This window comes from Melospiza melodia, chromosome Z (genome assembly GCF_035770615.1).
Source record: "Melospiza melodia melodia isolate bMelMel2 chromosome Z, bMelMel2.pri, whole genome shotgun sequence".
Lineage (NCBI taxonomy): Eukaryota > Metazoa > Chordata > Aves > Passeriformes > Passerellidae > Melospiza > Melospiza melodia.
This window is the reverse complement of record NC_086226.1, coordinates 47,343,354-47,364,846: the sequence shown is the minus strand read 5'-3', so window position 1 is coordinate 47,364,846 and position 21,493 is coordinate 47,343,354. Positions and strand designations below refer to the sequence as shown.

At 33.7% G+C, this 21,493-nt stretch overlaps 1 protein-coding gene across 18 annotated transcripts in view; it reads left to right on the top strand.

Annotated features, from left to right (window-relative positions):
- Positions 1–21,493, top strand: part of PTPRD (protein tyrosine phosphatase receptor type D) — a 1,164,217-nt gene that overhangs the window by 367,171 nt on the left and 775,553 nt on the right. For all 18 annotated transcript variants that reach the window (XM_063180610.1, XM_063180611.1, XM_063180604.1 and 15 more), the window contains one exon: positions 14,284–14,327. The gene's annotated coding sequence lies outside the window, so the exon portion shown is untranslated. The remainder of the gene's footprint in view (positions 1–14,283; positions 14,328–21,493) is intronic.

Genomic DNA, 21,493 nt, shown 5'->3' with positions numbered 1-21,493 from the left:
ACACTCATTGTCCTTTAAGTCAGCATTAGTGTGTAGCTGAATTGACTTGTTCCCAGAATAATCTTCACCAGAACTTTCTGAAATCTCTAGATGAGAACTTACTATTACATGAACCTACCTCTTCTGATATGGGACATGATATCCTAGAGTTTCATTGCTCCAGAGAGATTTATCAATACTACCCAAAGATAAATGTGATTTACTTCTTGAAAATCTGCCTCCTATGAAGGTACTATAATAATTGATGAGTCTCAACATCTCTCTTCAACACAAAATAGAGTTGGACAGTCATACTTGTCATGCTGATCATATGCTTATCAGTTAAAAGGAGATAGTGCAAGACTGATGAATTCAACTGAAGTATGGAGTTTCTATGTTAGGGTGTTTTGTTAAGAAAATCAACAGCTGTCTAAGAGAACCAACGAACCTTTTCCTGAATGTCTGAATATTTCTTAAAGTCATCTGCATCACAAATCCTGTGGAAAATAGACTAGAAATATTGGTTACAGAGTGGGCATCATTCTTTGGTTTTTGATCACTCCTAGGCAAAACAGAAACTGTAGAGCCAGTGTTCTACTAGCCAGTATTGCAAATCTGCTCAGACAGATAAGGCTTCAGAAACAGGAGATGCCTGTATAAGAGACATAAAACATACTGGCCTTGCCCTGAATAAATTTCTTCATAGTTTGTATGGTTTTGGATTTGTGATGAAAAGCGTGTTAACCACTGGAATTGTTTAGTTGTTGCTGAGCAACATTTACAGAGTCTCAAGGAACTTTCTGTTTCTCATACTACACCATCAGCAAGGAGGCTGAGGACTAACAAATAGTTGGAAGTGATACAGCCAGGACAACTGACCCTAAATGACTACAGGGATATTCTATTCTATATTCTATTCTAACATGCTTAGCAATAAAAGCTGTGAGAAGGAGAAGAAGGAGAAGAAAGAAGAAAGAAGAAAGAAGAAAGAAGAAAGAAGAAAGAAGAAAGAAGAAAGAAGAAAGAAGAAAGAAGAAAGAAGAAAGAAGAAAGAAGAAAGAAGAAAGAAGAAAGAAGAAAGAAAAAGAAAAAAAAGGAAAAGGAAAAGAAAAAGAAAAAGAAAAAGAAAAAGAAAAAGAAAAAGAAAAAGAAAAAGAAAAAGAAAAAGAAAAAGAAAAAGAAAAAGAAAAAGAAAAAGAAAAAGAAAAAGAAAAAGAAAAAGAAAAAAAGAAAAAGAAAAAGAAGTGGAGAACATTCTGAGTTACAATATTTGAAGCTTTATTCAAGATCATCTACTTCCCAATCGAATTACAAATTACTTCTTAATATCTATCAAAATTTCTCCTCTTTAAGTTTAAAACCATTACCCTTCATCCTGCCACTACACTCCCTAAATAAAGGGCTCCTAAATCCAGGCTTTTAGAATATCTATCCAGAGCCTTCTCTTCAACAGGTTGAACAAGCCCAGCTCTCTCAGCCTGTCCTTACTGGGAGGTGTTTGACTGTCATCTCCATGGCACTCCTCTTCTAAGCCTCTCTGTTGGCATCTGGTCCAGCTTGTATTAGCTTAGGGCTAAAATGTTATTCAATGCAAGCTTTCAGCTGCTGTGAAGTCATATTCAAAAGAAAGAGATAGAAAGATCACTATTCTTCCAGAGGGAAAATAAATTTAGGATATAGACAAAGTAACCTGTAACAATTGCTTCAAGGTTTAAAAAGCAAACAGTAGCCAGCACTGAGAGAAGATTGAAAAAAAACCACTAGCTACTTTGCTTGTGCTCTGGGAAATCACCTTGCAAGTACAGGTGTCGTGACTAAATTTCATCCCAATACAAAAAAAAAGAAGGGCTCTTAAAAATATCCAGGCTTAGGAACTTTGTTTCTAGAAAACCTACTCTACCCAGTGAGATAATCATCTGCCTTCTCTAAAAAGAGCAAGACTTGTCTTTCTCCATTCTTAGGTAGAGGTTCTCATTTGCAATACCACCTCTTCCTGGGGAATGCAGTAGACTGCAGGATCACATATTCACAGAAGTCCTAAATCAACGGTTCTCTTATGAGGTTATTATAGTATTCATTCCACTCTTAGAAAGTCAGCCTTGACACTGGTGTTTGGACTTTCAGACTTCTAGAATGTATATTCTTTGCTTTTTAGTTCAACATTGAGCTTGTCCTACTGGTCCTCTATCTCCACTGTCCTGTTTCTCTTACACGATGTTCAGCAGCTGCGGTCTGTCTGTAGACTCTGTGGCATTAGGCACATCAACAACTGGCTGTAAGCGGATCTTCTGGGCAGGTCTCCTGGCAGTCAGAATCCTGTAGCTTCTGTACTGCTTGAGCAACATCACAGTAAGAACAAAACTCCACAGAAGAAGATTTACTGAAAATAAAGGAGAAAAGCAACAGATGGATGTAGCAAGGCCTACGGTCAGAGTAGATACAAAATGCAGTTTTAGGTGGAACTTGAATCATACTGGCATATGGGAAGACAAGAGGTGCCCTTGCTCTGTCTTCACCATTTTAAAATGAGTGAAACAGTTCAGTAAACAGAAACAGTTCAGTAATCAGAAAGAGTTCTGATTAATATGTGATAAATATTTCCAGAAGAAACCAATGCTTCCATATTAAAAATACAATAATTAATTCTGTCTGTATGGAAAATAAAACAAAGCAAAAAAACCTCCTCTCAAAAACACCAAAAAATACCCACCCCCCCCATCCAAAAAAAAAAAAACAAAGATAAAGCCAAAACAAACAACCCAAAATAATAAAAAACCCCAAAATACTAAACCAAAGAAAACCAAACACACCAAACCAATCAAGTATTTAACCCGAAATACCAGTCTTAGCGTTTTTCTGACCCTGTACTGTTAATATACAATCTGTATATACTATACTGAGCCAACCGCACTGACCTCTACTGGTGGACCACACAAAGAGATTGTTAGCCTTGGTGACCTCCGGGGATGTTTTTACCTTAAGTTAGTCAATGGCTTAATAACTATGGCAGAAACAACTAAAAGTCATTCCTACACTCATCCTCAGTTATACAGTGCCTTTGAATGTAGTCGGACTGTAAGTTGTACTCTAGCTGTAACTCTATTTTAACCTTAATTTGGGTATCCATCTTAAGCTCAGGAGTTATGAGTTTGTGGAAATGAGTCACCAAGTCATACAAATTCATCAAGCTGTCTTTTGCAACAAGTAAAGAAGTAGGTTGTAACCATGTGCTTAAAACTTGCCAAGAACTTTGACTTACAGACAGAAAATACACACGGACACACAGCCACAGGCACACACACAGGCAGACAAAATCCGTGGGTTTCTTGTTAGCAATGACTGCATCTAAAATGATGTATTCTGTTCTGTGTGTAATTTCTCCTAAATGGCCCTTCATACAAACATCACTGGAATGTGGAAACATTGGAAAAACTTAACATGAGAAGCAGTTATACCGCAAAAAGTGAAGTTGGTCCAGAAGATCTGTCTTTTGGGTTGTATTTTTCATATTTTCAGCAGCCAAGAATGCAATTATATAGTAGCAGTACATTTCATCTTAAAAAAAAAGGTAGAGTAAACCCTACCTAAATATTAGGATATATTTGGAAATGTAGGAAAAGACATTTCCACAATTAGAAAATAATCTTAAAACAACAGCAAAGGTAGTATTTAAATTGAAATTGTGCACATGTGAGATTTTTACATCCAAATGTTTATATTATTGAACTTTTTAAAGCAGTCATAGGAATCAAATTCTCTCACCCTTTCAGGCAAAACCAAGATGCTATGGAAACATAATAATTTCTCTAATTTGTATTCTGTTTAAAAATCTTTAGCTTTCCTCTGGTAGAAACAAAAGTTACCGTTACTGAACCCCAAGATTTCTCTGTTTTCATAATTAAACTTAAGAAGAGATTTAATACCTTCCTATTATGATGTCAATGGTGACTTTTTAATTCTCTTTATAAAACTTTATCATTCTCTAGTATGTATAGCTAGGTTTTAAGTAAAATATTTGACGTGAGTAATAAATTATGGATGAATTACAAAAATATGTTGTGCATTCAACCTCAAATTCACTGTATTTCAGAGTAAACAGTATAAGTTGAGAGCATGGATACGTTAAGAGAAACAAAATTATTTTGTGAAGTTCTGCCTTAACCTAGGTTACTTTTATGTACAAAAACAGTCTTCCATCTTGCAGGAATATAAAGAATAGCTGATCCTTCAGTGAAGTCAGCAAAAGCCCAACATGTGAGTCTCAGTGATGCCTATCATATTAATCCTTGGATACAATAACTAAATATTTTTTTTTATTCTGATAAAATGGAGACTTGATAAAAGATACAGATAGCAAACATGTTTTAATTTAATTAATAAATAATAGAGAATATAAACACCACCTAGCTGTCTGGAAACATGATTCCTGGGTAAACTAATATTTTTATTTCCAAAAATAGCTGCATATAGAATGATGCTTCTTCATTCTGAGACTTCCTTTTTACCAGAAAATGAAATTTGTCTAATTTATGATGGATTTTTTTTGTGATATATCCTTTTTCACCAGTGATTGTAGACAGAAGTTATTTATGAAATTTCATTAAACTTTGGAGAGATTATAGACTATTGATAACTAATATAAAAATAACCTTTTTCATATGGAAATATCTTTGAAAGATATAAAATTGAAATGAGAATTACTAAAATCTAATTTATACAACCTGAAATTAAAACAGAGATAACAAAGCTAAAGCAAGTCCAAAAAACCTAATAATTTGTTAAAACCTGAATGTGTCATCTTCAATAATCTGAAATGTTAGTATCTCTTTAGTCTAAAGTCTTTGTCCTTAAGATCTTAAGGGTGTTTTAATGATTGTATTATTTTTATAATCTGATGTTTACAATCCTTTTGTGCAGAAAAAACAAATCCTTTCAGGCAAATATTTTTTTCTAGACTGAGTGCAAATAAATACATGATTGAAAAATTTATGACATAATTATAACTATTCTTTTAGGAAGTTTGTTTTCAATCCCGTTTTGGATAATTTTTTCACCTCTGTTGCTTGGTCTTTTAACAGCCTTTCTGATCCAATACTGATGCATATAACATTGTCATGTTTTGTGACTTTTCTGCACTTATCTCTCAGCTATAGCCTAGATTCACAGATATTTATTTTTGTTTTTATTTTTTTATTTTTAATCACTAATGGATTTGCAGCTGACCTATGGCTTCAGCCATGGAAAGTTGCCTTCAGTATCAGTGATGTATGCATTATGCTGATAAGTACCCTGGCTCATTTTCCTCTTGGGTAAGCACAGGTAAAAAAGAAAGGCAGGGGGGAAGAGAAAGAGAGAAACTCTAAGACTAATAATTACCTTAGCCTGAGACAAGGATGGCAAAACACACTAGATTGCTTTCTAACACTCAGTTATGTGTAATGAAATATGGCTGCTTCAGGACAAAAAATGTGTGATAACTTCTGTCATTTTAGTGTTATTTCCCTGAATTCCTCAAAACTGCATTTTGTTCAACATTATCAGTGTGGTAATGTTTTAATTAAAGGGCAAATCTTGACCTAATGATGAATTCTTTCCTGACATCAAAAGGACTGTCTTTTGCATTCTCATTGTCATCATTTTATATTACATTTTAATTTGTTAGTTCATCAGTGTGAACTGAGTGTCCTAATATGTAAAGAATCATTTGTCATGATTCAGTAACAAGGCTTGTTGAAAGGTGAATAGCAAAAATAAAGAAGACTCCAACCTTATGGAACATATCAGGAAATAAATTTTATACACATGAGTACTTGTATCACATAGGGCAGGAATTACTGTTCTTCTGATTTTTATTTTGCTGTATCATATATAATATGAAAAGGAAAAAATATATACAAATATTTAATTCCTTGCTAGAGACACTTTAATTCAGATATAGTTGTTGGTGCTGTACAGCAAGAAAATAATTTCTGATTTTATTATAAATGGATTATGAAGGTTTAAGGTAGACCTGGCCAGAAAAGTTAATAAAGCCAGAAATTGTGTCTCCAAGAAATATCAGGTTGCATGTCTACAAATTTAAGTAGTTTCTGTCTTTAGAATCATACAATTCCTTTGGAGTTAAAAAGAAAAGGAGAGAAATTAATCCAGTAAAGTGCAGAAATATACTAATAGGTGGCTGATTATAACTAAGATATTTTAATGTATTTACATTTCTTTTACTTTCATTTAGTTTTAAGAAAATGACACCTCATGTTTACTTATCTGGTTAAAAATTAATATAGATCTCTCTAAAAATCCACCTGCTGTTGATGGCTTGCTGTATTAAATATTTGCTATATCACATCATCATCTGTTGACATCACAGACATGTCACAGATAGTTTTACAGTTTGTTTCATATGCAGATGTTTTTAAAAGTGTTTACAACTGAGCATTTCAGAAATAGTAGCATTCTAGAAATATTATTTGCTCAAGCAACTAGATCTTGGAATTAATATCTCCTCTACTTGTCTTTTATTTTTAATTGCATCATCCACAAATGTAAAGTTGTCTTGCTTTGCTTTAAGATTTACGACTAAAGTGGGTTACAGTAAAACTCGGTTTTAAAAACACCACATTCACACTGTTTAATTAGAGTTTGGACCAGGCTTTTTAAATGGATCTTCTTCCACTGCCTAGGCTTCAGTTAATTTATTATCCTAGGACTACAAACAAGATGCCTTCGGCATGAAACTGATGTGAAAGATCTGCTTCAGAAGTGCACAAAATATAATACAATGGTTAGTGAGCATTAAATACAGAGTGACAGACAGGCGCTAATTTCAGTTAAAGGCCTTGAACAATGCAAAATTTGGGTGCTGGGTCTTAGCACAGGCTGAGGACTCCTCAGTGTTTTATCACATGATTCTTAATATGCTTTTGTTGTACCAGTTTTCAGCAAGTGAATTTGAATTTTGAATGCTGAAATCTGACTCTAGAATATATATAATACTTCATTCACATGCTCTGCATATTTGTGTGCAGAGCTAAGCAGTGAAAATCATGAACACTACACTAAGAAACTGCCTGTAATTGGATTAAAATGATAAGAATAAATGTGTTTTACAGTGTATTTTCTCCAATGTTTCAATGTCTTTCAAACTGATGTAGATCAGTATCTTCTGTTTTTAGCTTTGAGCTTTCTCCCAAAAATTCCTGAGACATTTCTTATCCTTGTAGTGGTAATTTTTTTTATACTAACAGCTAGCAATGACAATTGCACTTCCATGCCACTCCAGCTATGTCTAGGTAGAGAATATTCTTGATACAATAAAGCTGTCCCAACTCTCTATGACTTGTAATTAAACTTGTAATACTAGCTGTTTTGTTTTCAGTGAGAGAAAAAAATGTTGATTACTGTGGACTGAGGTTCTGCTCAGCCTTCCCTGTACAAACTGTCCCATTTTGCACAGAATTTAACAACTACAAAAAGCAGAGCTGTCGTTTTGGGTCTTGTGAGTTGGGTTCTGCATGAGTCATGAACTCAAAGTCAGTCTGCTGGCTCAGAAACACATCTCTGAAAGAGCTCTTTTACAAATTGTATGGCATGAAAAGCAGGCATTGGATAGAATGTTATCCCTTCCTTGTAACAACAGGCTATTATGCTGTGTGTGAGAGAGAGCATATTTTGAAAGGCTTTTTGTCCCTTTGTCATTTGCTCATATTACCACTTATGTGTTTGTTGAAGCAAGCTATTTTAGTCAGCCCTTTACTATATGTTCCTTAGAGTGAAAAGTTTCCTAACAGATTTTTTTAAAGTTCATTATTATAAAGAATGAACTTTATTCCATCTTCTTTACGGGAGTCCTCTCTTTCCTCTGTGTAAACTGTGCCAATCAAACTTCTTATCCCACTGATATTAGTGATGTCTCAAGATTCAGGTTGACAAAAAACTTATCTCAAAAATTTTCATGCTTCAGTCTACAGTTCTACAGGAAGGAAAGCATTAGCAGCCAAGATATGGGGAAGAAAATTCCATTTCCTTTAGAGGACTGAGACTCTGGCTTCTGAGATACTTTCTCAGAAAGAAATAATACTTAAACTAGAACCAGAAAACTGGATAGCAGGAAAAGCTTTTTAATGTTCTGTACATTGCCAGGGGAGTTTCAAATAGAGTGCAAACTACATGATGAGATAATTCCTGCCAAGTTACTCAGGGAAAATTTTAAATGCACATAAGCCAAAAAGTTGCAATTCTAAAAAAGGGCCATGCTTTTGGTGATGAAGATACCATAGTTACATAGCTGTTTTTATTAAATTTGGGAGACTGGAGAAAGACACAAAACTTAACTGGTTATGACTGCAAAGAAGGAGCAGAGGACAGAAGAATAAAAGTGAGGCTTTCAGTGATAGGGATTTTTTTTGAGAAGACAAAGTCATGTAAACACAAGGACATGTCTAGCATGAATTTGAAGTAGATGGAGTATCTCTACTTGTGCATGGTATGTCTTCTACATATACAGAAATGGCAAAAATAAAAGGAAGATAAGAGTGTTTGCACATTTCTTTTCTTCTTTAGTTGGTTTGGTTTGCTTGGCTTGGTTTGGATTTTTTGGTAAGTTTTAGCGCTAATTGACAACCTTCCTTAGGTAGGACTAAGTATTTATTTGGGGCAGTCTTCACAAAATTCTTAAAGTGATATAAGCAAGCTGGTAACAGGTGGGGATATTGCTTCTAGACCTATGTTGGAAGTTGGTATGCTCTGCAGCTCTTGGAGATGTTATGATCTGAGATCCAGACTTAAAAAGAGAAGTGTTCAAATCAGTAGTGGTAGAACTTAGAAATTAGTTTACCATGGTGAAAATCAGAGGGCAAATCACATAGCTTGAATTTGCTTATTGGATGAACAGTGCCATCTGAGAATGCTGCACATATTTTTGTTGTGTCTACATCAGGGTTACATAAAGAAAAGCATAAAATAAGTGTAATACAGAAAAAAAATTATAAAGTAAATGCATAAAGCAGATGCATAAATATTAATGAAATATCTGTAGAAATATTGCTATTCAATGCTATATGTATTGCACAGAACGCATTTTGTCTGATAAAAATTAAGCAGACATCATAGACTAATATTATCTTCCCATCCATCTAATAGCATAGTGGTGTGACATGTTGATGTCAGAGCTGCAGTCTGATAATATGGTACAATTGTGGCTACAATTGGGCTGGTTTTGAATTGCTGAAAGCAGCGTTGATACTATCAAGATCTTTTTGTTGTTTGCTGAGCAGTATTTGCCCAGAACTAAAACATTTTCTGCTTCTTGTACTGCCACCCTGGTGAGGAGATTGGGGTTCTTGGGAGGATGGGAAGAGACACAGCTGGAACAGGTGACCCCAATTGACCAAAGGCATATTCCAGAGCCTGTGGCACCATGCCAGTATATAAAGTGGGTGGAAGAAGGGAGAGCAGAACATTTGGAAAGATGGTATTTGTCTTTCCAAGTAACTCTGTGCATGATGGGCCCTGTTCCCCTGGAGATAACTGAGCACCTGCGTGCCCATGGATAGCTGTGAATTAATTCCTTGATTTGTTTTGCTTGTGTGCACAACTTTTCCTTTCCTTGCTTAACTACCTTTTACTTTTCATGTTCTCTCCCCATTGGTATGGGATTGAGCAAGTGGCTGTGTGGGGCTTAGCTGTTGGTTGAGGTCAGACTATGACAGTCCTTTTTCAGCACCCAAAGCGAGGCTCAAAGAGTTTGAGATAGTGATGGATCTGCTTGGGATCCATCGAGTTGATAGAACTAGATCGAATTGATATCTGGTAGTGCTATTTAGCTAATTAAGAAATTACTATAACTACTATTTTTGTCAGTAAATAGAGTCCCCCGGAGATTTTGAAAGAATAATGTTCAGATGCACTTTTACAAAGTATGATGCAGAATGTGTACGATGAAGAGATATTGCATTTATCAGGTCATTATCGGTATAACAATTAAGTGTAACTCTGTATCAAATGTATAAGAGCAGAATGGGAGTCAACTACAGTATGAGCATGCAGATTCACTGTTTCTTAATTTTTTTGCTTTCTTACGGTAAAGGAACTCTTTACAAACTTAAGGGAAATACATAATCTCAGTTATTTGGGCCCAAATTGCATGCTGCAGCAAGCTTACTTACCACTGTACTATCATACTTGAGGAACACATGTCTAAATTTATGCTGAAATAGCATAATTTTTATTGCTATTTAGCAATAGCTTTTAAAAAGTATTGTTCACTTCTTCCCTAACAGAAGGATCTTGGTACAAAAATAATCCTTTAATTTCCTTTCCCCATTCTGAACCCTCTTGCTTTTCTAGTGTGTCTATTTACCTATAATTGACAACATGTTGTGAGCAATTAGATATTCCCTAGTTGGCTGGCCTTTGCAAAGAAGATTCTTGACAGAGATCGAGAAAATTAACTACCACAGATTTCTTAGCTTGAAATTCCCAATAAAGCAATATAAAGCAAATATTTATACATTAAAGGTTAAGTACTTCAAGTCTTTTGACAGTAATTGAATGTATTTTCAAGAGAGGTTTAATTTTGATAGATTTTTTTCCCATTTTACCACTGTTTGTCTCCTCTTTGTCTCAAATAGTAAATATTTCATACTACTGACTAACACTTCAGGGTTGGCACAATAGTCAGAGCCAGATTAAAGGCCTCCAGCCGCAACTTTAATAAGAAATACCATTCCATAAATAAGGTTAATTTTTACACAGTGGTTTTGTAACCATAGGAGTAGTATTCACACATGTCATCATAGCAGATACCCTACGTTTCCCCTCAGTCCCAGTTTCAAAAGGATCAAATGCTTTTGATTAAGATGCCTCCACAATAATCTCAGAATAGCTGTTGATGCATCTGTCTAGGCATTGTGTTATCTCTTTAATTTTGAACTCTGAGATACAACTTGCAGACTGAATTTTTAAAGGAATTAGCTGCTTGGGAAAGCACCTGAACAGCTACCTTATGAGTCCCTTTAGAAATCACATTGATGAGATCTAGATGACTTAAGAGTTTTGGCAAATCTACACCTATCTTCAACATACCGAAATGGCTTTCACAAGTCTTAGGGCTTAGGCATTATTTATAACATATTCAACAAAATGCATTAAAAACAAACAAATAAAAAAGCCAAAACAAAAACAAAGAAACAAACAAAAAAAAAAACCACAAAACCAGAAAAAATTTCTTGAGTGCAGCAATTTACTGTCCAGAAGAGGGGTTTTTTCCTCCTTTTCTACATGAAATACATCATGAGCATATAGTGAGAAAGCAGCAAGCCTTGGAGTTCAGAGGACGACAAATGTGCTATTTAAAGACAGTATCAAAATTCTGATCCCAAAATACTGATAGTTCTTTAAAGAAAAAAGCTGCTATGGCCTTCTGTGGTGGTTGTTTTGGCTTTTTTCCAGACAACATGAAAGGAGCAGGAATATGAAATAGCTCATTCACAGTCTAATGCTTTACCAGGTGAAGTCAGAAGTAAGATTCTTTTCTGTTGAGGTACTGGGAAGGTGGACACCCCAACATAGTCTTCATTTACAGTTTATCATTGTACCATATAACTTCAGTGTCCTTATTTGCAATTGATACCAATGTAAATAAGGGAAGAAGGAATTAATTCACAATGGCCAAATATCACTGTCCCAGGAACCTATTTGTGTTATTAACATATTCATAAAAGCTCAAAAACCATCTTTGATGTCTGTTTAGGTTCAGGGCATACCCTTTTTTTTCTTTCAGTTCCTGTCTGTTTTCTTAACACTAACTCTTTATTTTTTTGTCTTTTTGTAAACATTAGTCTTGCAAGTAAAACATAAATAATCTTTAGATCTAGGGAAACTGACACGTGTTATAGAAGATTAAACTGTTGCTCGAAGCCAGTGATTGTGTCTGGATAGACTGTGGCCCAATACCTCTGATTTTAAGTGATAAAGGAACACAAGAGTAAAATTAGTATTTTCAGGAGTGGATTAAGGGTGGCAGAAGGGAGCACCTGTTTCACAGAGAAACATGTGTCTTGGCAGCAAAATATACTTCACCTTGGTGATGAGCCATCACAGGATGCAAATGGTTTAACTGCTTTGAAGAATAACTATTTGGTGTTGTTGCATAATTATTAGCCAGAGAATAACATCCTAAATTTAGGAATTTGCCGTGTGAAAGACACTCTAGCAGGTTACAAATTTGGAGGTTTTTTAAAATGTTATGAATTACGCACCTTGAAATATCCCTTCTTGTTTTCACTGATGTCTAACTTAAAAGTTAAACACTCTAAATCTAACTTCTAAATCTAAGAATTCAGTAACCTTTCCTTTCACTTCAAGGATATGCTATCACCTTAAAGAAAATTAAAGGAATTCTTCCAAAATATGATGCACTCTTTCTCATGTACTCCATATAGATATTTATCAGTAAACACTGCTTAAAACCTTTTAAGAAATCTGACAAGTGACAAGATCAGTCACTGCTCTTAAAGGTGAGCTGTGGAAGGCATTCACAGTGTTTAGATAATTCCATTAGTTTCTAAAGGAGTAAATTATTAATTTACATTAAGGCCACTGCTAATTACAAATTTAACCTTGCAATGTTTAAAAGTGTGAATAACTTGCCAGAGTGTAATTCAGCTCATGAAACAAGGAAACTCAAAGCCCAATTGATTTGAATACTAAATACTAAAATAATTTCGTGCATTTAGATTTGTTAGAGCTGGTCATTTTTTTGCAGGCTAGTTTGATTTCTTGCATGCCTTTGTTGTTTTGTTTGGGTTTTTTTTTTTTTTTTGCAGGGGAACTACATGCATAGAGCTGTAATAAGCTGTATAGTCAGTCAGGTAGTGCACTCACTATACACCTTTCCTGATATAAATCCTGTAATTTCTACATTTACTTGATTTCTGCTCAGGTATCCGTATTCCCAAAATTGTATTTGGAAAGTCTTGATCCTACATCAGTTTCAAGTATTGTTTATTTATACAGTCAAATTGCTCAAGACTAGTTTTGTCTTCTGTCTCCACTAACTGATATGTTCTTCCTGGAAGTAATCTGTCTTCTTCTATTTGGTCAGTTAAGATTCATCATTTCTAATTACTGAGGGTTAAACCCAAGGTATGGTAAATGTTGGCTCTCTAAATATATCTGTTGTTATTCTTAAACCTTACAGCCCTTCATACTTGAAACCACCATAAGTTTTGCTGAACAGAAGCATTTTTTTGAATACTTATGTGAACATTGTCTATACAGTTTTAATACTAGGGGTTTATATAGTAGGAGTGCATACTGACAGAAAAATTGGTGGGAAAAATTGAGGAACAAGGTTTTTGAACTTTCCATTCTACAAAAAACTAATACCTTAAGATATGCATATTGGAAATGTTAGTATAGGTATTTCATGCAGTCAAATCCCTTGTGAATATAATGTCAATTTTCAGATCAATCTGATTACATTTTGATCCTTTATTATAAATATTTCTAAATTATCCAGTGGCATACCAAAATTCCACAGATGAGTTTTTTGTTGCAACAATATCAAGGACTCAGATGGAAGAACACTAGAGTTCAGGTTCATAACATACCCTGATTATTGTTATCAAATTACTATTACTTGAGCCATACTTTACCAAAAATAGATGATAAAAATCCCAAAACCAAGAAAAAATATGTAATATTTAATAGAATGTTTTATACAGGCTCAAAACCAGTGAATTTAAGTGTTTTGCATTATAAAGTTTTTATCTGAGCCAGTCTTTAGATGTCATTAATATCTGCAAGCTGATTCAAGTTTGAAAATATGTTTCAAGATCTACAAAGGTATATATTTGGAAATTTTGACCCATAGTATAAAAATTGAATTCTACATAATTGTAGGCTTTCATTTATGAGGTAATTTAAACATTCAATTATGAAAAATGCAATTTAAAATGCACTCTGATATAATCTAAAATGAAATTCTTTGCAATAAGACTGGTGAGGCACCAGAACTACAAGATGTTTAAGGTGACTGCCAACCCAAACCAATCTATGATTCTATGATAATGAGATCTGTAGGAAAATTCAGAAGCATATTTAAAAGAAAGAAATATAGAACTGCAGGAGTATCTATGTTTTCGTTTGCTAATTTTTCCTTTAATGTGTGTATGAGATGTTGAAAATCATAATTCGTTCTGACTCTACTTATCAACAAATAAAAATATATGTATAAAGGGAACCATGGTATTTGACAGTGATTATAACTACCAGTAATATCAAATGTTTCTTAATCTTTTTTAGATCTCTATCCTGAGACAAAACAACAGGATGTGCCTTGGAGAAGAGTAAGTTAAAAAACTTCTTTATCCTTGGTATATTTTCATTGTATTCATAACAACTGGTTACTGTAAATTGAGTTTCAGCGAAAGAAATCTGTTATCCATTTATTTTTAAAGTACTAAGCCACTCTCACTGCACTGTTTATGCAGACCTAACCTTGACTTAAGCAACTTTTTCATTAGCTTTTTTTTCGGGCATAACTTTTTGTTGAGTACATTGAACTTAAGAATTAATACTTCTTAGTAAATCATTCTCAAATACTTAAGCAGCAACAGAAAACACTCCTAGATTACTTTGTTCCTTCAGGTGACTCTACTCTAGAAAAGACAATGAAAGAAGATGAATTATTCTTAGGAAAAACAAATAGTATGCATTTAATATCTATTAATCACTGAGTTTCTCCTATATTTATACCTGAAATGGTTGTTTTCTCTGTAGTACTTAGAAAGTTGCTTCTTATCATAAAAAAAAATTTCATAGACCTAATATACAATTTGCATCTCGCTCTCTCTCACACATGGCATACTTAGTAAGCTTTAAATGGAAACATTTTTCTCTCCAATTTTTGTATTGCTTTACTTTCTATTGTTTTGTTTTATATAGTTTTGCTTTATCTCAATAACAGGTTCAGATGCCAGAGACTCAATGGCATAGCTTGAGCAGAAATATCTTAACTGCTTGATATGGAGGGAATGGCCAACAGCAAGTTGTTGGTGTGTTTTTGGTTTTTTTTTTCATGCTGTTATTCAACAGCAAAATTTGTGCAATGTTTGTAATATGGACAACTACTACTACCATGATGCATTATAATGCTGGCTGCTAATAGTTATTTCTATATGTTAAAGATACCAAAAAGTCTGTTTGGAAAAAGTAAATTTACTATAATCCTGAAGTTTCACAGAGAAGAGGAGCACACTTGAAATTTTGCCTTTGGTTTGGTGAATTTAGGACTTGGATTTAGAGCAAAGACTAAACCCAGTCCCTAAAGAAACAGAAGTTCTCTAGACAGGAAAATTAGTCTTGTTTCACTGCACACACAGAAAAAGATGCAAAGGGGCAAAGGAATGAGCAATGCTGGGAAAAAGATCATCTGTGCTAGCTCCTGGGAGAATCTTTCATTTTTCTTTTCCCCAAATTTAAAAGCAATCTCCTAAAGCCACAGAAATCACTTGAGGTATATCTTCAATTCATTTCAATTGTCACGGTTCCATTCCATTCAGCACAGTGGTAGTAATTTTCATCACCTCACTGCTTGAACATAAATCTTTATTACCTCAATTAATGAGTTTCATTTTTCCTTTCCTTTGATGTGTTTTGTGAGAATACAGTATACTTTCAGAGACATCTCGCATACGATCCTCAATATTGTAGCTACACTGATTTCAGGCCTACTGAGTTATTTGTATCATACTCAATAAATAAATATACTTTTATTCTGGAGCTGTTTTTCAGTGCTCCAAGTTGTATCTTGATAATGCCACTAGATGGTCAGAAATAATTTTTTAATGGGAGGAAACAAGACAAGAAGAGAAAATGCCATTTTCTAGCCTTAAAGATGGTATGTGGCAAAATATAATGAATCATTCACATGAAGTGTCTGAACAACACATTTAGAGATCAAATGGAGAACTGATATTTTCCTAAATTGGGATATTTTCACACAGAAAACTATGCATGCAGTTGACTTCATATGGTTGCAAACAACACTTGCAATATACTTCTTACCAAATAGGAGGCAAAAGGGATATTGAACAGTAAGATGTGAGGGTTATGTCCTAAAACCAATATTTTGATTCAAAATGCAGTAAAATACGTTACCAATTCAAGATAAAAACTGCAACTCCATTCATAGAATCATACAAACATTTAGATTAGAAATGCTGATGTTAAAATCTTAAAATCATCACATCCAGTAACCTAGCACTGCCAATCCCACCGCTAAACCATGTCCCTAAGCATCATGTTTGTTGATACTACCAGGTGAAAAACAGATTCCCCAACTTACAGACTACTATTTCATGCCAGTAGAAGTGCCATTAGAACAAACATGTTCAGACCAAATTGAGATTACAGAGTAAAGCTAACATTACGTTAGCAGGAGTGCGATAATTTTTGCACAATTGTAGCTCGCTGGATTAATCCTGGACTGCACTTAGATGCAAAGCACACTAACAAACTAACAAGTTCTTAATTAGATCTGTATAAATTCTTTGTATTTGCAAGGGTGATTATATAAAAAAAATCTTAGGATATCAGAAACACAATTATGAACTTCCTTATGAAAATTAAGCCTTGTCTTTTTCTGGAGAAATAATAGGAAGGTCTTGTTAGTCTGAGGGAAGTAAAATTTATTTTTCAACTGATTCTATATTGTTCTGTCAAATGACAAATGTTTATCATTAACTTTAAATATTTCTTAACCTGTCAGACTAATATTAAAGTCCCTTAAAAACTGACTTACAGATAATCTGGATCTTTGAAAAATGTCTAAATTATAGTGTTTGGAAAGAGGTATATTTTCATTTTAGAAATTGTTTTGTTTATTGTTTTAAATCAATTTTTCAGAAATTTGAACACGCTGGAAAAACTCTAATTGTTGGTCTGCTAGGCATACACTCAGTGCTAATGGACGAATAACTACTCCTGTTGTTTCGATTAGGATTAGGGCAGGGATCAGTGGGGAGGGAATGCCTTCTGGCAGGAGGTGGCCTAGTGAGGCAAAGGATTGGTTATGCAGTTCTGTTAGGAGGGTGGCTAGTCATAGGGGGGATGGCTAGGGCTGTTTATAGATATCCCTTTATTATATGGATAAAATCTGTTTCTTATCATTAAATCAATCTTGATCTCTAAAAATGTTATTACTAAGAGATTCCTAGAAATGCAATATGTGCAAATAGACAGAAAATTCTCTCTTCTAACTTTATTATTTTTCTGATATAACTAAATCATTGTCCAAAGTCAACTAAACATTTTTTAAAAGCTGGATTAGGAAACCGCATCACCCATTTCTTTTCTCTGAATTGCCAGCAGAAGTATTTGGCTGCAAAGGAGAATAACTATATTCTTTTTTGCAAGTAAAGGTTGAAGTTGTCAATTCAATTTTATTATGCAATAACGCAGTTAATTAAAAAATTAAATAATTATATATTAAAATTTTGTAATGTTAGTAATAATTTACAGATTACTAGTTTTATTCATGTCTTTATGAAACTGCCTGTTTCAAAGAAACATAACAAAAATAATGTTATATTGATGACTTTCAGATTAATATTTTTTGAAAAGTCTTGTATGCTAAAATAAACTTCCAGAAAAAGAATCAGAGATAGAATTGAGGAAATAAATTAAAAAGAAACTTATGACATAAAAATTGGTTCATAAAAAAAGAAGTTAGAAGTGGTAAAGTCTCCACAATTTTGACACAATCATATGAAAATATTATTGTTCTGATTGAAATGTAATTAAATCTGCATTACTAATCAAAAAAGTTTAGCAGATTCTATTATAACTGGTGTTGATTAAATCATATGACAGCATTTGTTGCATCATCATGCTTCAGAATCTGTACCTTAGGAAGATAAAAATTGTGTTTCCTAGGCTTTGAAGTGCTTTAAAATAACATTTCAGTATTAATATGCAATGAGACCTTGATGTTCATATGATTTCCAGCAGAATTCTTACAATACTCTTCAGCTGCTCTATTTTGATATGAGGTCCAGTGTATGTACATCTAAGTAACGAAAAGAGCAAATTATGTGGTCTTTGAGTCTGTAGAGATAGATATTTTTCAGATCTTTGTCTATCTCTTCATACAGCAGATTTTCTAGTATTCTCTTCACAAATTTCTGGATTCTTTCACAGTTTTATATGTTACATGTTCCTTAATTAACAGAATTTGCTTATATTTTAGCCCTTTCTATTGATTTTAGTCATAATAATAGTAAACTGTAAATGGTATTTCTAAGTTAAAACAAAAGATACAAGAGAACACTTCAACCTGAAATGTGCTAAAAACTGAGTAAAACACATCTGCATTCCATCTAAATATTAAAGAATAAATAAAAGTACATGTATACAAACTGAGAACAATTTTACAGTCTCATAAAATGACTATGCAGCATATGGCTTAAATTAGTGGCAAAAAAATAAACTAGGTAGAAAAACACCTGTCTACATATATGTTCTTGCCTTTCAATAATTCTTTTTTGTCCCTGAGTGTTTAAAAGTCACTAAGAAATCCTAGCCCTTTATTATATTAAGGTACTGAAAAATTAGCAAGGCTTTTGTTTTAGATACTTCAATGTCTATTCATTTCACTGGCAAAAGTAAAATTTGTTAGTCATTCTAAAGACTAACAATTTGCAAAGATTACATGCCCCATGGGATCTCAGCGGATAACCTCACTTTTTACTTTTTTCTTTTTTTTACACAAAATAGCACAAGATAAATGAAAACAGTATAAAATTATCAGGCCACTTATATTTTCTGAAAAGAACAAGTGAATGTCCCAGAGAGCAAATCCAACCAGTAGTGTCCAGGTATTTAGAGTGGGAATAACCAGTATTTTTAGCTGTGGTGTGGAAACCTACCTTTCTGAAAAGACAAAGGGAATTATCTCAGTGTATTAACTAACTGGAACAAGTACCTAAATGCTTTGAAATATATGTCAGGAGACTCAGCGCAAAGTTTTAAAGCTGTAGTATTTTTGTAAAATGTAAGTTTAGGGGCCTATAGAAACTTACCATTGCTCTAGGATATGAGATTTTATAATTGCATCATGAATAATGTATCTCCTGCACAGCTTCCTTTTACATATGATCTGCGGCTGTCCACATAAGAATCCTAGTCATCTTTCAAACTGATCAATGCACCAATTTCTTCATTTCATCAGGAGAGATGAAATGGCAGCAGTGAAACTAGCTCAAGAATATCTACTAAACTTACATGTCAAATGCTACTAAATTCATTATACATATCATGTTTCAGCTGTATAAAAATCCATCTATTGTAAAATGTCTTAGGCCTCTTTCTCAAAGGGCTGTTTTCACTTTACAGCCTTTATCACCCAATCATTTTGTAAAAATAAGAAAAAAGTAATACATTTGGGTTTGATCTTTCTCAGTTTTGCAATTTAAGTCAAAGTTATAAGCTTGGGTACAAGATTAATCTCAGCTTTTACAGTTATGATGGCTTCACAGAGTTTCTGTTAATTGTTTCATTATTTACCTTACCACATTGCACAGGATTAATAGTGGGATGGCAGTAATGTGTAATTCAGTGTGGATCAACTGTTGGCACTAAAAGTAAATTTCTGAATTAACAAACTGAAACTATTGGCATTTAATGCAATTACCATTTTCATTCTTATAGTGTCAAGACAGATGTAGAGAAAAACCAGGACAAAAAATTTTTTTTGTCTTGTACATAATTCATGTCTGAGGTCAGCAAATGAGAGGTAGAGTAGCTTCCCTCAGATGGCTTCCGTGTCATGTCTGGAACAGAGAGATGTTGCAGCATTGTTTGGTCCTTGAGGCCGGCGGTCAGGTGCTTGTCTGCAGCAAAAGTTACTACTCTTCGCTCACTCTTTTCTTAATATTCAGAACATGGTTACTGAAATGTGTTCTGACATTTCCTGTTGCTAGTTAGGACCAAAACTCCAATTCTGTAAATTTTACATTGATGGAAATATCTCTGAAGTTTGGATATGAGGAGGTCAGATGAAAACTCAAATGCTTTTATCTGGATAAAAATCTTTCCCTGACATACTTGAAGGCCTGCAGCTGAGTCTCCATGTTCAAAGCACATTAAAAGATAAATAATTAGTAATGTATTATGAAGAAAAGTAAGACAATATAGTTATTGTCCAAACAGTAGTGTTTCAATCTGTAATATGGCAACAGCAGGAAGAAGGCAAAGTGAAGTAAGTGTAAAAGTTCTCTCTTGATGATGATGTTTGCATAAGTACCATAGCATATGCTTTAGTAGATCCCACAGAAGAACAATATGCTTATTTTAAGTTCTGTGCTGTTTTGCAGATTTTTTTATAAGTTTTTTTATTATTCTGGTGTTGTTTTAAAAAAGAAGGAAGTACTAAGAGCACAATGCTTGAAATAATCATCAGATAAAATTAATTTGATACAGTTATCAAATTAACACAATGAGACACACAAAATGTGGTATTTTGCCTCTGCCAAAGAGATAAACATTTTACATTATGCAATGTAAACAGTATTATTTTCATGTAGTGGAGAATTTTTCCGTGTCATTCTGTTATTGTGGATCAGACAGCAAAATTTTTTATTTTCCAGCATTAGTGTTTCTGTATGTTTACTCGTGAATGGCTTCTAAATGGTTTGTTTTGCCAGTCTTGTATTACTAAGGAAGACTATTTTCAAACACTTCATTCTGTGTGTGATTTGAAACTCAATCCCAAGGAAAAAAAAAAGACAACACTAATCAAATAGTAAAAAAACCCCATGACATAATCTTCTCTATTTTATAATCATAATGGCAGGAAGCTCAATATATCTGCTCAAACAAAAAGGCTGGTATACATATTTACCTAAAGCCTTATGATGTTTGCAGTCAACTTTGCAGAAGACAACATTTATAAAACCTTTACAGAGTCTGGCAGGTGCCATGGATTCTCCTGGGGATTAGTTTTATTCAGATATTGTCTTTCATTTGAACTTCAAACATTTTTTTCATTTTTTTTTTTAGAGACAGATTTTTAATAAGTCTTGGAAATTAAAACCTTTTCTATTTCTGTCATTAAAGTACCTACTTTGAATTTACTTATGGGAAATAAATCCCAGTAAAGCTAAAGACTACTGCAATTTTTAAGAGAGGAAGAAAAGACAAAGAGGTGTAAATGTGGTTTGAATCAACGAATGAAATAAAAACATGAACTAAATGCCGTGGGGCTTTTCTTTACATTTCTTTTTGCCCTGAATGAATAAAAAACAGGTATTTTCTATTATTTCTATTTTTCAATATCTAGTCCTACAGAGACCATATTTGTTGTTATCTTATTGTTGTTATCGTATTTCTAGAGTCCCATACCTTCTGGATGGTTTTCTCACACACAGCTCATCACAGCAGCATTGCTCCCACTTCTTTGTCAGGGCTCCACCAAGGCTCTGACCAGCCAAGCCACCCCCTTTTATCCCAGTTA